We start from the raw sequence: 16,633 nt of genomic DNA, 5'->3' as shown, positions 1-16,633 counted from the left end.
CCTAACCGTTTACATAAAAATGCGCCCATGTTACAGCCGTTTCCATCAAACAGCACCGTTCTCCTGTTTTCCTACCTCTATGGAATACGATTTGCATTGTTTTATACTGTGTCAAAACAGCCGTTGAACTGTATGGTTCCAGTGTACGGGACCCTCACCAGGATTGCTTGATTCAAGAACTGGAAAAAATCCAAAGAAACGCAGCTCGATTTGTTCTGGGTGATTTCCGACAAAAGAGTAGTGTTACGAAAATGTTGCAAAGTTTCGGCTGGGAAGACTTGGGGAAAATATTCGTTTAAGTTATAGGAAGGGGTGTTAAAGACTGGAATAACTTACCAAGGGAGATGTTTAATAAATTTCCAATTTCTTCGCAATCATTTAAGAAACGGCTAGGAAAACAACAGTTAAGGAATCTGCCACCTGGCGACTGCCCTAAATGCAGATCAGTAGTGAAATATTCTGACTGATAAATTGCATGTTTCTTGTAAATTACATGTTTAGTTCAAGTACTGTTAAAGTATAGCAATGTCAGTGATTCAGTGTTCTGATTCTGTCCATGTACAGTAGGTCAGTCAGGCACTCCAAACGCTTGACATTTATGCATAGGGTCCGGATGTTTATAACCTAAAAATGTATTAAAATATGACAATGAATATGACTTAAAAGTTCTTTGGTCACTTTTCCGAAATCTTCAAAATCTCGCTGCTGTTTAAATTAACATTATATTGAAAATATACTTTTAAAATCTAGAACATTCAATAATCATAAATAAGTAAACATATTAATTTTATTATTATATTTCGAATTTATTTAATTACTGAATCCTGAGGTAACTCTCGATTCTTCACAATGAAATAATTGTTACGTTTTGATGGGCGGTTAGAAAGAATTTCAATAGCAAATTACATATATTTTAGATTTCTTAAATAGGAATGATCTTCTGTTTTCACGCAACATTGATTTGTAAAGGAAAACATCGCAGGATGTTATTGGGACATATTTGAAATACGTCAAATCATTAGAGTTCAGTTGAGGATCACCTTTCTGTCGCCTTCTACGCATCTCTCTCGTTCTGTACAGCTTACCTTCCTAATTTACATAAATATATATTTCTAAGAAAGATAATTGTCAGAAATTACAGACAACAATTAGGAGATGTGAAAAATTCGTCTTTGAGATGACTGCATACATGCATGCAAAATGGAATATAAAGATACACATATGACAAAAATACGAACATACACGAGGGAATACGACCATGATAGGTGAAAAATTACCGGAAAATGACAAAAAACTTTAAAAGAGCCAAAATATGACCCGTGGAAATTGCATAATTTTAGTCATCGTAGGTAACATCATGCTTAATTTGTATTTTTGCTTGGAAATAATATAAAGGAAAAAATACGATATGTCATAAACATCCGGGCCTTATTTATGCATATGGGCCTATGGAAATATTTGCTTGAATGTGCTCCGGTACGGTTTGTGTAATCGGTAGCTACGTATCAAAGTCCATCTTCCTGTTGAGATTCCAAGTCCAGTTAGTTGTAGTCAGTCTTGAAAGTTCTGATTCTGGAAACGATTGGCATGAATTAGAAATTGATGACCATATTACTAGGGATGGACTGTGAGCTGCTTCAAACCAATGTACATGTTATAAACAACAGGGGCGTAGCGTTATAATACGCCGATACGTCGGGCGTTCCCTGATTTAAAAATTAAAATGTGTATTCATTAAACAGAAAAATTTAACATTGATTTTGTTTTATGCAAATGCGGCATTAGCACATTGCATGGCATTATGTTGTTCTATTTCGGCACCTCCCACATAACTACTGTTAGCCCGGCCGCGGTCTACCACCGTGCTTTGCTTTCCCCATGTCTTCATTCAACGTAGCCTACGCCAGATATTCTTGGTGTCGAGAGTTAGGTACCACGCAGGCCAGGCCACGTTGCAGCGCATGCGCGAGTTCAGATCAGCTGCCCGGAAGAGAACTGCAGTGGTACGTTGGTGTTCGGCTGGCGTCAGCTTTATATGATCCACTGGTATGATCTGTTCTGTTAATACCGTAGCCCAATCGCTGCGCTAGTGCTAATTTAGAACGAACCGTAAGCGTGTAGTTTCTTTTAATTGTGGGTGCGGAATGCTGCAATTTATGCAATATGACTGAAGTAAATTCACCTGACACCAGTGGCGTGCACTGAACCCCAGCTGCTGGGGTAAATAACGTTTTATTTATATTTTCTTATTATTCCTTATAACGCTTTTTATAAAGTTTAAAATTCTACGAACATCTAAGCCAAGCCAAGCACAGCTGCCTCGCTTAGATAAGGCATGTTATTTTTAATACTTGACACTCGAAGTGTTCAGCGCCACACACTAGAGGCTACAAGAAAAAAATCAACATGTTAACAGTATAGGAACTTGCACATCGTCATGCTAATGAAAAAAGAGCCTGTTTATGAAATCAATTGCAACATACAACAACATATTTTAGTTTTGGATTTCGGCATGTATAAAGTTTCTTCAAGCAATTCATTCAAGACACGTGTACAGTATGTTTTCCGATATCCGCAGAAAATGTATTTAGGCTGCCCAGCATGAACACAGACCCAAGCGCGAAGTAAAATAATTTTGTATTTGGTTGTCTGTAATGGTGATAGAGTACGTAGTGAATTTTTGTAGATTTCCTCTTGGATTGCATCTGAAGTTTTCGTGAATTCTGTGCCATTATTCATTAATATAACGTGTGTTATGTGTCGTGAAGAGTATTCTCCCTCATTTGTCGTTGATGAACGTTCACTCAGTAAGCGAATGAAACTATAAAAATCGGCGACGGGAAAAATACCAGTTAAATTTCGCTGATTCAATTTAGGTTAAGCTTTTTAAGTTAAAAATAAATAGTTAGTACCAGTGTACTTTTGTGAAAACGATGACTGTACTATCACCAAGCGTCACCGATGAAACTGTAAGTACACTGTTTTAAATCTGCTATAGATTATGTTATGATGGTTTCATATGTGCGATTGTGTAGTTGAAAATATTATTGAAGGACCTTTCTCAGGTGACATTTCCACGAAAAATGTAGCCTTATAAAAGTAGGTAGGCCAAGTCCAGATTTACCAGGCTTAACAAAACAAGTAAAAGGTTTCACTATAATTCTTCGTACAAAAATACGTTTGGTTGACAGGATGCACCAAAGCGAATGTTCTGTTGGTCTTGCCCTCTGTTTGGTAAAGACAGAGACACAAGCTAGACTAAAATGGGATATAATAATCTGGGCGATTTTACCAAAGCAGCTGTTTCTCACGAGTCTATAGGACATATCAGAGCATCTAATCTCTTAGCGTCGTTTGGTAAAGTTAGGATGGACACACAACTAGATGACCAGCTCAAACAGGGAATCACATTTCATAACGAGAGGGTAAAACAAAACAGGGAACTCTTGAAGCGTTTCATTAATCTTGTGTGCTTTTTATGTAAGCAAGAACTTTCTTTCCGAGGGCACGACGAGTGTGAAACCTCAGTTAATAGGGGTAACTACATCGAGCTGTTAAAATACACTGCAGAATATGACCCTCTCTTGAAAACTCACTTGGAGACATCCACAGTTTTTAGGGGTGTATGAAATGGAATTCAGAATGATTTAATTGGTGGAGTGGCAAACTCGTTGCTGGAAGAAATAAAATACGATTTGAAAAAAAGGGCTGTCCCAATCAATAAAGCTCATGTATTAAGCCTTACACAACTCTTCCTAGTCCCATTAGTAAAATGTGTAGGAGCCATTTTGCCAGGCAAAGGAGGAGGAGCCCTTTTGCCATACGGATGAGGAGGACGAGCCCTTTTGCAAGGCAAATGAGGAGGAGCCATTTTGCCCTTTTGCCATGCGGATGAGGAGGAGGGGCCCTTTTGCCCTTACGATAAGACGTGAGCCCTAGGTTCCATTCATTATCATGTGTGTAGCACGAATTTTCTTTTTTTTGTTTTTGGTTTTGAACACCAAGTTTTAACTCATGATCAATAGCACGGCAAACTTTTCGTTTTTAGGACAAGTCAGTTATCAATTTCCTGTGTATTTGTAGTAGGGATAATACAAATGTAAAAACATGTTAGGTTGTAACTGCTCATAGTAGAAGGAGAATAACAAAACCATAAGTCTTGTAGATCATTCAGTGCAGTGGTTTATTGAAGAATAATCACAGATATGCGCAACACGAATAGATTGCTTTACTGTAAGGTACGTTGTGAACAGATAACAACCGATACGCGTGTTTACATATAGTTGCAAAGTTAAAATCGGAAGAAGCCAAGTGATGAACAATAGAGGTTACACATCGTCGCGAGTTTGAAGTTAGAAGAGATAAATCATTTACCAATAGTGATTCATTTGCCATTCCTAACAAAGTAGAAGCGTTCTTGCAGATAACAATCGATTAGGGTGTTTCTGCTGTCAAAAATGTACCAACTTTAGCTAACTCGTTAACTCACGCTCTTCAGTTAAATGTCCTTCTGTCGAGTCGCAAGGTTAAAAACTAGAAAAAACGAATATTCGATCAATAAAGATTACACATCCTCGCGAGTGTGAAGTTAGAAGAGATAAACCATTTAACAATAGTAATTAATATTCCATACCTAACAAAGTAGAAGCGTTCTTGCAGATAACAATCGATGAGGGTGTTGCCGCTGTCAAAAATGTAACAACTTCAGCTAACTCGTTAATTAACACTCTTCAGTTAAATGTCCTTCTATCGAGTCGTAAGGTTAAAAACTAGAAGTAACGAAAATTCGATTAATAAAGGTTAAATACGGTAACCAGTTTGAAGTTAGAAGAGAACGACAATTTATCAATAGAGATTAGATGAAAGAGTAAAGGGTTACATATAGTTGCAACGCCCGGAAGAAACCAAGTATTAACCAATAGAGGTCACACATCGTCGCGACCCCAGGAATAGTTGAATTGTCGGGCTGATGTAATTCCAGGCTGGGTCAGGGATTTTATTAGATACAAGGCTCCTTGGCTGTATGATTAGCATACTGGCCTTAGGTTTACAAGGCCTTGGACTCGATTCCCGGCGGGTCGTGATTTTAACTGCGAATGAATAAGTTTTCTGGCTTGAGAACTAAGTGTTTTCGTCGTAATAAACTTCTCTTCATCTACACAAACAAGGGCTTGGGTTCAAATTTCGGCTAGGTCATGAATTTAGCTGCCCATGATTACGTTTTCTGGCTTACGGACTAAGTGTTTTCGTCGTGTTGATCCAAATATATTGAGAAAAAGGTCAAGAAGTGGGAGAAGTAGGCGGAGAAGAAGAAAAAGAAATAGCATGTCCTGTATTCTACATTCCGTGTTTGAAACCATTGTGATGCCTTAGGTCATAGGTTACAAGTTGTGAGCCCGTGAGGCAGACCTCTACTTAAGTCTAAACGAATAAAGTACGCAGCTCTCTTACATAGTAGCTCTTGTTTCGAATGTTAAGCTGATTAAAACTAGTAGGTTATAAGTTACAAGTTGTAAATCCCTATAGTAGCTATGCAGAGTTAGGCTTACACCAGACTCAGCTATAGACCCCTTTGTGCCAACAGATGCAGAGTTGTGTTCAAAGTCGAAGAGTCGAAGTCTGCTCGGGTCAGCTATTTCATTCATGTCAATTGTAACAGCATGCATCTCTGCGGCAGCTGTGTTTCTTACATAACGTAACCAGACACACCGTCAGCAGATTCCTAAAGCCTCGTGGCTATGTGTAGAAGATTGTTCTCGAGTCAGAAGGGTAAAAATCTACTGCCCAGCTAAACCATCGATTCCCTATTCAAAGAAAGTTAAATAACTGTAAATTAATGCCAGACTCAGCTTGAGGTCCTCTAGCCGCCAATACCACGCTCGGAAGTTAAAGAGTCCCTAGCACTACTTTTAGTCGTTTCATACAGCAGTATTCCATCACCCTCCTACCTATGTCACATCACTCCACCGAGAGTCGCAAGTTAGGAAGGGCATCCGGTTAGGAGGATAGAACCTCGAAATAGGGCAATACGTGAAAACAGCCCTAGCACAGCCCCGCTGGGTTAGTGCCAAAAGAGCCCATGTATACGTATGCTTCTACTTATTTGTGTTAGCCCACTCACTTTTATCTATCCTATCCGACCTTCTTCGGTTAACTCTTGCTCTTTTCCGACCCCAACGCTATTAGATTTACGAGGGCTAAAGAATCTTTAATTTTCACGCCTTTCGTAGCCCTTGTCTTTCTTTGGCTGATACCTTGCGCGGTCGCTCAATTCCCCAAGACATAAGGTCGCTTTTCAGCGTAACGCCTCAATGAATAAAGCATATGTATTAAGCCATACACCATCTCCCTAGTACCATATCAAATCCCGGGAGGTTAACGCGTGGTCAGCGCAACGTTAGGCCTGCAGGGGCATCGAACGTGAAGTGTAGGTAGGGATTTCATTCTGTATTCGGGAATTCTGATGATACGCGAAATCTTGCAGAGCTAAATTCCGGCAGCGCATTATTTCTTACGTATTATATTGGGTATTCAGTATGAAGATAGGTTAGGTCTTCCTGCGTGATTGTACCTAAGTTGCGAACTTGTAGAAAATATGAACTTTGTATTCCATGTGTCAGCAAATACATCCAAAGCTAGTCAACTTGCACGTGCAGTTATTTTTTGCTGATATGTGCATGCTTGCTCTCCGATTTTAGAACTTCAAAGATGGTTCCCAATATTACGCCGCCTATGAATAAAGCATTTGTATTACACCTTACACCATATCTCTAGTCCTGTGTGTAGCCGTCAGCTTCCACCAATCTCAGCATCAAAGTCCCTGGATCATGTCTCATCTCGTCTAGTTAGGTTGAGCGTAGGATCGAATCTCAAACTTGAGACTGTAACGCCCTTGTAAAGTTAAGCCTGGCGTCAAATGCATAGGTTAACCTAGTACTCTTGGCCATAATCACGTCGGCAGTTAGGTCTTGAGAGGTTAACGCGTGGGCCAGGCGGGGTGAGGTACTGGTCACCCTCCTCAGTTGTATCCACCGACACAGAGTCTCTAGCTCCAAGACACTGCCCTTGAGGCGGGTAAAGGTGGGATCCCTCGCTGAGTCCGATTGTAAAAACCGACCCTGCAGGGTAAACAGATAAAGAAAGAGAAGAAGAAGAAGAAATTACGGAATGCCTCTATAAGGGTCTGTGTATGCCTATTTACCCCTGTGTCCTAGCACAGCTCTCCCCCGAGGTAGCCGTCCCTTGTAGTCACCCTTATGACTGGCAGTATACCATTGATGCAATTCTACCACTCTACCCCACCTCATAAAATGAGGATCTGAGCGGAGTGACGTCATCATAGTAGGAAGAGTTGTAGTAACGTCACCGATAACAAGCTTTGACCTGTAGCTGAAGACTCGGAGTTCTCTCAAGTCAAGTGTCTTGCTTCATAACTAGACCTGGGATTTTAAGGCAAATGCCTATTTCGTTCCTTACGAAATAACATGATTTTTGTTAAATATGTTGACGTTTCATGAGAAATCCCTTACATTAAAAGAGTTTTATAGTGCCCTAAAATGCCTATTTGGACCTTTAGAGCCTATTTTACTATTTTAGTGCCTAAAATGCCTATTTTCTATATTTAAAATAAAATTCAACTTCTGTAATTTTTACAATCACCCAATGGACATCCCTGGAATGAGCAGAACACCAGAGGGTGGGTTTTTCGCAGAAATGTCGTTTTTCCCAGACAGCTGTCACCAAAGGAATGCTGAGTGAAGTGTGGAGGTGGAGGATTAGCTCAGAAGAACAACGAGCAGGTAGTAAAGGACGTACTGTGTCGAGTGACGGGATGAGGGGGAGGATTATCTAGGAAGAACAAGGAGCAGGTAGTAAGAAGGGATATACTGTGTCAAGTCGCCAGTGAAAGAAAATCTGTTTAAGTGAATATAGTTCATCATGCCTAAAACGAAATCATCTAAGAGTGCTCTTATACAACAATGGCTTGTACAATTTCCAGGGATGACTTTTGATAGCAAGATTATTTTCTGCCAGTACTGCAATAAACAGGTATGTGCATATATCTTAAATTTCATATTAATCTAAAACTAAGCTTGTGATATTGGCTCCTCTAATTAATTGTAGAGACCTAGTCCAGGCGACCTGGGTTCGATTTCTAGTATCGGCAGTAATTTAGAAATCTATGAGGTCTGGAACGGTGTTGACCCAGCATCGTGAGGACAACCGAGAAGCTACAGTGAGCAGGGGTCACGGAGGCAAGGCAATACGGCTGAGGGATGTATCGTGCTGACCACACGCCACCCAATATCTGCAAGCCATGAGCTGGGCAGCAACCGTTATTGAAAGCCAAGGCCCTTCGGGGACTGTAGTGTTCTTGTTCTTAATGAACTTTAGAGTAATAATGGCTTAATTTAAATAGTTCTAAATTACACATTTTATTCAATAGCTCACCTTTTCTATTCATCATCTTAGTTTCTGATTGACATCACTTTATCGTGTTTTAGATTTCACATGAGAAAAAATGCCACCTTCAGCAGCATGCAGATACTGCCAGTCACAAAGCGGAAGCAGCCATGAAAAGTAACATTAGACAGACTCTGCTCACACAAACTATATCTCCTACAACCCATAATGGTTTCTATGCTGATATGTGTAGAGCCCTATTTGCAGCAAATATCCTCAGGAATGCTGTGCATAATCCTGTTTTCTGAGATTTTTTACAGAAATACACCAAGCAGCACATCCCATCAGCATCTACATTAAAGAACGCTACTTACATATTTGTTACAATGGGGTCATTTTGTCAATCAGGGAGGATATTGGGGAGTCTTGCATATCGTTATGTGTGGACGAAACCACCGACTCTGTGGGCACGTACGTTGCTAACCTTATAGTAGGAAAACTGGAACCCAATCAGGCATCTACCGCTCACCTCCTTTGCTCTAAACAGCTTGAGAAAGTCAATAGTCAAAGCATTGCATACTTCATCAACAAGGGGTTGCAATTATTGTATCCTGGGAGTGTTGATGATTCTAAAGTCCTTCTCCTTGTCTCCGATGCTGCTTCCTACATGATTGCCACTGCACCTCTCCTGAAAACTTTCTATCCTTCTTTAATTCATGTTACTTGCATGTCCCATACCTTGCATAGACTCGCAGAAACAGTTAGGGCCGAGTTTCCTGCAGTAAATACTCTTATTTCAACAATGAAGAAAGTGTTCTCTAAGGCTCCATCAAGAATAGCCATCTTTCGAGAGAAACTGCCCTCTATTCCCCTTCCACCGCAGCCAATCATCACCCGTTGGGGTTCCTGGATGGAAGCTGCCCTGTATTATGCAGAACATCTTGAGGAAAACATGACTGTGATAGGCAAATTGCCTTTAACGGACAACTCTGCATGTGTGTCGTCTGTCGAAGAGCTGTTAAATGATCGTTCCAGTGTTCAGAGAGACATTGCGTATATTCAGACAAATTTTTCATTTCTTCCAGTCACCATTACAAAAATGGAGGAAAAGGGAAACAGTCTCAAACAGAAATTTTCTCTAATTGAGGAAGCTGAGAATAACAGACAAAGTGCTAGGGGCAAGGTAGGGGATAAAATAAGAGACAAGTGGTCTATTGTACTGCAGAAGAACCCAGGTTATTCAGTGCTGAAACGGGTACATCAGGTAATGGATGGGGAAAAGGTAGACTTACCAAGTGAAATTGAATTGAAACATGTAGGTAAATTTCCCTATGCCCCTCTAACATCTGTGAGTGTGGAGCGCTCTTTTTCTGATTTCAAAATGATTTTAACAGACAAAAGATACCGCCTTACTGTGGAAAATTTGGAGAAGATTATTGTTATGTACTGTAAAGCAAACTACGAATGAAAGTACTGTAGGAATGTTCCTCACAAATACTAAACACATACTCCATTCGCGTTTACACCGTTATTGGATGCCTACAGTGCTGTAATTGTGTACAGTGATTTTAGTATTAAGGTTTTTGATCAGTACTGATAATGATATATCATATAATCCATAAGTTTTTTGACACATGACTTTTTTATATTGTTTTTGATAAATGTCTTCTTTATTCTGTCCTAATTTTGCAGGTATTTCGGTTAAGAATAGGGATACCACGTTTGTTAAAGTAAAAGAGTATAACGTTACACTTTAAGTGTATATTGTAATATTTTAAAGTCTATTTCCTGCCTATCCACACATTTTAAAAACATATTTTAAGTGCCTAATTTCTCTTTTAAAAGCCTATTTACTTGTTTTAAAAGCCTATTTTAGGCGCCTAAAACTAATTTTTTTAGAGCCTAAAATCCCAGGTCTATTCATAACACACTGTCGCATTCCTTCGCAACACCAGATCGGAAAATACAGCTTAGCTCGCAAAGTCATTTTTTCCTGCTGAGATGTACATGTCTCCACATTTACTGTAGTCAGTACACCTTCATCGTACACATATTTCAATCAGGGTGAGGATATTTGAATTGCACATAAGCTCTTTTGTTTTGAGTTTATGTCAACCCCACGTTCGAGTCCTTGGGAGTAGCATTTACTCTGGTCAACCACACCTCGGGCGGAAGTGTCTCTACAAGAGTTAGCCAAGGAGGTTAGATAGACGACGGCTTAGCACACAACAGGCCTAGGCACTGAGATAGTACATATATCACACCCTCGCACTATATGTAGAAGTGAGAGATATTATTGGCAGTATTATTATTATTATTATTATTATTATTATTATTATTATTATTATTATTATTATCTGTATTTCAGTTGTATATTTTGTTATTCATATTTGTAAGCTGGGAGGTCTCCATATATATAGTATGAGTAATTTGTTTTGCCCATAGTGCTGGGAAAAATTTGCTATATTGGAACTTGGAAAATTTGCGAGAGTCATGTATATATCCCGGTATGATGAGATGAGCTTCTTGTTGTACTAGGAAAGTTCTATGACTCATGTGAAACACCCCAGAGAGTTTGTTTTTGTCTTGGGACCAAGAAGGAGTTCACGGCGTGGTCTTGACAAGAGGATCTACAATGATTGGCTGGCGAGGATCAATCCAGACGTATCATGTGAGAGGAAGGGGAATGATGATGTCTATAAAGGTTGATCAAACAGCGGGAATGAGGGACAGTACGGGAAAGAAGAAGTGCTGACACACTGTACGAGAAGAAAGTAGTGAGGACACACTGTACGGGGATGAAGGAGTGCGAACACACACGGGAATGAAACTGAATATACGGTAATGGAGTGACACTGCTGCACTATACTGGACTGGACTTCAAACGTTTGTGGAACGTAGTCTTGTTTGTGGAACGTAGTATTTTTATGTTTGTGAGAAGTGACTAGCATACAACTTAGTATTGTATCATTTTGTGGTGGCCTGGTTTTACATGTTGCTGAAAGCTGGGAGGTGCTATATCTCAGGCTTTCCATAATTTATGCTCAGAAACGACAAGCGTGTGTTGCTCAAATGTATATATCTTTACAACAAGTGTTCAAGTCTGCGAACACAGTATTATGAGGTACAGTATCTGTGTGATTTTATAAGTGCTGATTATGAGAATCGGCAAGTCGTGTTGATACAGAGACAGTGAAGGGTTCTTATATACATATATGTACATTGTTCAACGAACTAACTACAAATGGTAGCTTAGTTCTCGCTTTCGTTTTCCCACTGTTTTCATTGTTGTTGTTGTTGTAAATATGGAGTCTTCAAGCAATCTTTTGTTTGTGTATTATAAGTGTATTTTGGTGTGTTGATGAGGTGCTCATGCACGGATTTTATTGAGAATATAGTTAGATATTTTAGAATCAGTGGAGTTACTGATGAACCTAGGTGCAGTTCCTACCTATTTAGTCGTTTTCAGAAGGTTAGGTAAGGCCTAAAGCAGATGTACCAGTACGCAGCATTATGTACACGCCCTGGGATATAAAGAATTATCATGCTCTATCTAAATTCGAGGGATCCATTCTGATGAACTCTGGCGCCCATACTACGGACATTTCGTTAATTAAGTTTATTAATTTTATTACGTTTTTGAGTTATTTTATTTATTCAGTTATTTTATTATTATTAATATTATTATTATTATTATTATTATTATTATTATTAACAGTAAAAATACAACACAGCTAAAAACCCGAGTTTGCCAATGCAGACACAACAACAGCACAGGTTGCTCGGTTCCTACCTAAGGCAAGGGTGCCTCTTGAGGAGCTTTACTCTGATCGACCCCACCACCCCTAGAAGTGTTGGCCAGGAAGGTTAGATAGACAACAGCTTAGAACACATCATGCCTAGACTCAGCTAAAGACACCTAGTTGGCTAATCCATGCTCTCTCAAGGCACATACCCCTTTTAGTAGCCGCTCTCGACGGTATTCCATAAAATGACGACATCCTATTGTCAGAAGGTGTCAGAGGACGTAGCGCGTGGTGGCCATCTTGCGCATTAGCCCCTCGCCAGCTCCCGGGATTTAGTCCCATAAGAGCCCGTGTATAGCCACCATCTTGCGCATTAGCCCCTGCACCAACTCCGGCTTTTTTTTCCTTACTCACGACCTTGTCCGACCCTCCTTGTGGACTGGCCTCTCTCACTGTAGCGATTCCACAAGCGTTGAATAACTGTCGGAGAGACATTGAGATCCACAGCAGCACGACGAAAAGTCCATCCTTCCTGGATAAAAGTGACGGCCCTTGCGACTTGAACCTCGTTAATATGTCTCATGGGATGTGTGACTTAAAAGTGCTCAAATGACCGCAGTAGTCTGTGTACCTCACAACGACACACGGACGCACCGCTATTCACTTTGTTTTGAGGGGTCACCTGACAGTTTAACGCATGGCTACGCCTACAGATGGAGTATAACTTCGATTTGACATACCCTGAGTAGCTAAGATCTCAAGGTATGCTGCCGAACCACTGGAACCCCGTCTACCAAATTAACGTTCACATACCAGACGTTACAAAACATGTTCCCCTAATTTCTTTGAACTGTGTAATTGTTTCCCGCAATCGCGCTTATTTCACTGGTATTATTCCCATACTATATGTTACTGCAGGCAGTTTATTGTTGATCTGTTCGCCAAAAGTCAAGCTAACAATGGAAGATTTTCCCAAACATGTACGTACGTGTTTCACGCCTGAGGTACACCAGTTAAGAGATGCTTGGTAAGGGTCTCTTGTCCCTTATATCACCTAACCTACAAAATAACGTCACTCCGGTTAGTTTTCCCCATTCAAATTTGAGTTTCATATTTCTACCGGGTGCTACGGATGAAATTATGTGCCAATATCATTAGATTCTGATTGAGGTTATTCCCTAAAGGATTCGATCGTAAGTTTTCACAATATGATAATATACCTGTTCTCTTCGTGCTGGGAATCCCCCAGTCTCGAATGTCTTCCGGATATTTGCCAGAAGGCCATTGAAGTTCCCGTTTTTATATAACACATCAGTTTAACTTCTCTTCAGTTATTATTACACTAAAGCATGTCACATGTACTTATAGTTTCCACTATTGATTTACTGATCATGTAATATCATTTTTAATGTCGTATTCCTTCATTCGTTGAAATGCATTGCAAAGGAAACAATGTTGGTTAATCTGTTTTCATATGGTTGGAAATTTCGTTCGTCAGAAATTACACCCCTGTCTCTGCTCACAGAAAGCTCGTGATCGAGTTAAAGTCCACGTACTGGCTCTGGAATACCTAATTCATGACGCGGTATCTTCCCTTTCTGCTTCCTCGGTGGATTGGGTACGTTATCCAGCGCTCTACACTTTGAAGTCCCGCAAATTGCTCACAGACAATGAAATATAAATTCTCCTTTATCAAAATCAAATCAAAATCTCTTTATTTGCAAATGAGGTGTCTACCTCGGTGGCAAATGGTACACTAAAATATATTATTGTACATCACTAAATATTAAATTAACAAGAAGAAAATTTTCCTATAATACTGAACCCATAATTCTACGACGAGAAGAATATTTTTTATTTTTCTCAATATTTATTTCAAATAACAAGCTACTTTTATTTTCGAGAGCAGCCATGTTGCATTTCAAGAGCCTCGCTGTCGCGTGGGAACGAACTCACCCGTGGCAAGCCGAGCCGCAAGCTCGTGAAATACCGTGACACCTCGGAGGAATTCGAGTACTCAACAAATCTCCAAATTCATGGAATTCTTCGTAACGAGAAATTTTGGCAACACAGTAAATACAGAAATAAATAATCTAAATTATTCTTAAACCCTACGTGAAGACAGAACCCCCAGGATAAATATAAATGCAGTTAAGCCTAGGTACAAATCTGCGCCCGATCAGTGGAGTAGCTCCACGTGCCAAGGTCATTGGATGATGAAAACCCGCGAAACGCCAGGGCAGAAATAATTTATTTCACCTGTTGCGAGTGTGGTAAAATTATGAGATTAACATCTAAATAAATCGCAAGTCTGTCCGGAATTATGGAACAAGTTTCATGAAAATCGGTCTATTGGACGCGAAATTAGCAGATTGCATAATCAAGCTTCATGGTGTTAGTGGCGTCACCCCATAAGAGTATAAAAGAACTCCCCCCCCCCCCGCTGTATATTTCTGAGTGTCTGTCTGGTTACCGGAGCGGCGAAGCCCTCGACTCTCGTCATAAAGAAAGTGCGAAAAGTCGATCTCCAATATAACTTAGTACATGTTTGTGGCTATGGTTAAAATATAATTTTTAATGGAAGATGATAGAAAATTTTTTTGAGCTGCCGCTAATGAAACTTTGAAGGTCTAAACGTAATTGAATTTCTCTCGGTATTCTGCGTGTGTTTGTTGTAGAAGAGTTTGAAGTTAGCCACCGCGTCTGGTGTCTTATCTGTTTGGCACACCTGGCCTAACGAGAGTAGACTCCTGCGAAAGTTGTGTCAGTCGCCATTTGAAGGGCGCGCTCATCACAAGGGTGACCGTGTCGAAAGTGTGTTATAGAATATTGTGTAAGTTAAGGTGTATATATATTTTGAGAAGAGGATGATAAAGTTAGCCATGGCAGGCTAAATACCCGAGGTTTGCTGGTTGAATGCAGCCAGAATCCAGGACGATGGCGGCTATCACAGGTCTGTACTTTTAATAAATGTTGTAGTTAGAATGTTGTTTGTCCCAACCAAATTTCAAAGTGTGTGTCGGGTTGGTAATTTGTAATGATCATGCGAATGTATTATATTTCTGGTCAGCGTGTGAAAATCTCTAGTGTTGTAAAATTCATATCAAGAAACTATAAAATGCGACGTTTAAATATTGTGTTAATGTTCTTTGAGATATTGTCTGAATTGAGGAAAATTAGGAAAGTGATAATGGTAACGTAGTCGTGGCGAATGTCTTAATTTCGAAAATCGTTTGAATTCAGAAAATTTTTGTCGAAATAACAATAATAATAATAATAATAATAATAATAATAATAATAATAATAATAATAATAATAATAATGTCTACCGCGGGATAAAATTTTCCTATGTAAAAGACGGATTTAACAAGCATGTTCTGCGAGGTTTGCGTGCGTTTAGTAATTTCCAGTGAAATCCGATAAAGTTGTGTTTTATTCATGAGAAGTAAAATTTTGTGACATCGTGTATGTCGATGATAGGAAAATTCACGGTGTGTTGTTGTATTCTCGAGGTCCGAAAGTTGTAGTAAAAAAAATGAAAATATATACACTGACTGACAGTGACAATGCAACACCAAGGAGGAGTGGTTCGAAAGGGATGAAAGTTGGGGAAAAAACGGAGACGGCACGGATGAATAATTGATGTTTATTTCAAACCGATATGCAGGTTACACAATGCGCACGGCATCGACACAGTAGGATGTAGGACCACCGCGAGCGGCGATGCACGCAGAAACACGTCGAGGTACAGAGTCCATAAGAGTGCGGATGGTGTCCTGAGGGATAGTTCTCCATTCTCTGTCAACCATTTGCCACAGTTGGTCGTCCGTACGAGGCTGGGGCAGAGTTTGCAAACGGCGTCCAATGAGATCCCACACGTGTTCGATTGGTGAGAGATCCGGAGAGTACGCTGGCCACGGAAGCATCTGTACACCTCGTAGAGCCTGTTGGGAGATGCGAGCAGTGTGTGGGCGGGCATTATCCTGCTGAAACAGAGCATTGGGCAGCCCCTGAAGGTACGGGAGTGCCACCGGCCGCAGCACATGCTGCACGTAGCGGTGGGCATTTAACGTGCCTTGAATACGCACTAGAGGTGACGTGGAATCATACGCAATAGCGCCCCAAACCATGATGCCGCGTTGTCTAGCGGTAGGGCGCTCCACAGTTACTGCCGGATTTGACCTTTCTCCACGCCGACGCCACACTCGTCTGCGGTGACTATCACTGACAGAACAGAAGCGTGACTCATCGGAGAACACGACGTTCCGCCATTCCCTTATCCAAGTCGCTCTAGCCCGGCACCATGCCAGGCGTGCACGTCTATGCTGTGGAGTCAATGGTAGTCTTCTGAGCGGACGCCGGGAGTGCAGACCTCCTTCAACCAATCGACGGGAAATTGTTCTGGTCGATATTGGAACAGCCAGGGTGTCTTGCACATGCTGAAGAATGGCGGTTGACGTGGCGTGCGGGGCTGCCACCGCTTG

Source organism: Anabrus simplex, chromosome 2 (genome assembly GCF_040414725.1).
Source record: "Anabrus simplex isolate iqAnaSimp1 chromosome 2, ASM4041472v1, whole genome shotgun sequence".
Taxonomy (NCBI): Eukaryota; Metazoa; Arthropoda; class Insecta; order Orthoptera; family Tettigoniidae; genus Anabrus; species Anabrus simplex.
Note: the sequence above shows the minus strand (reverse complement) of the source record.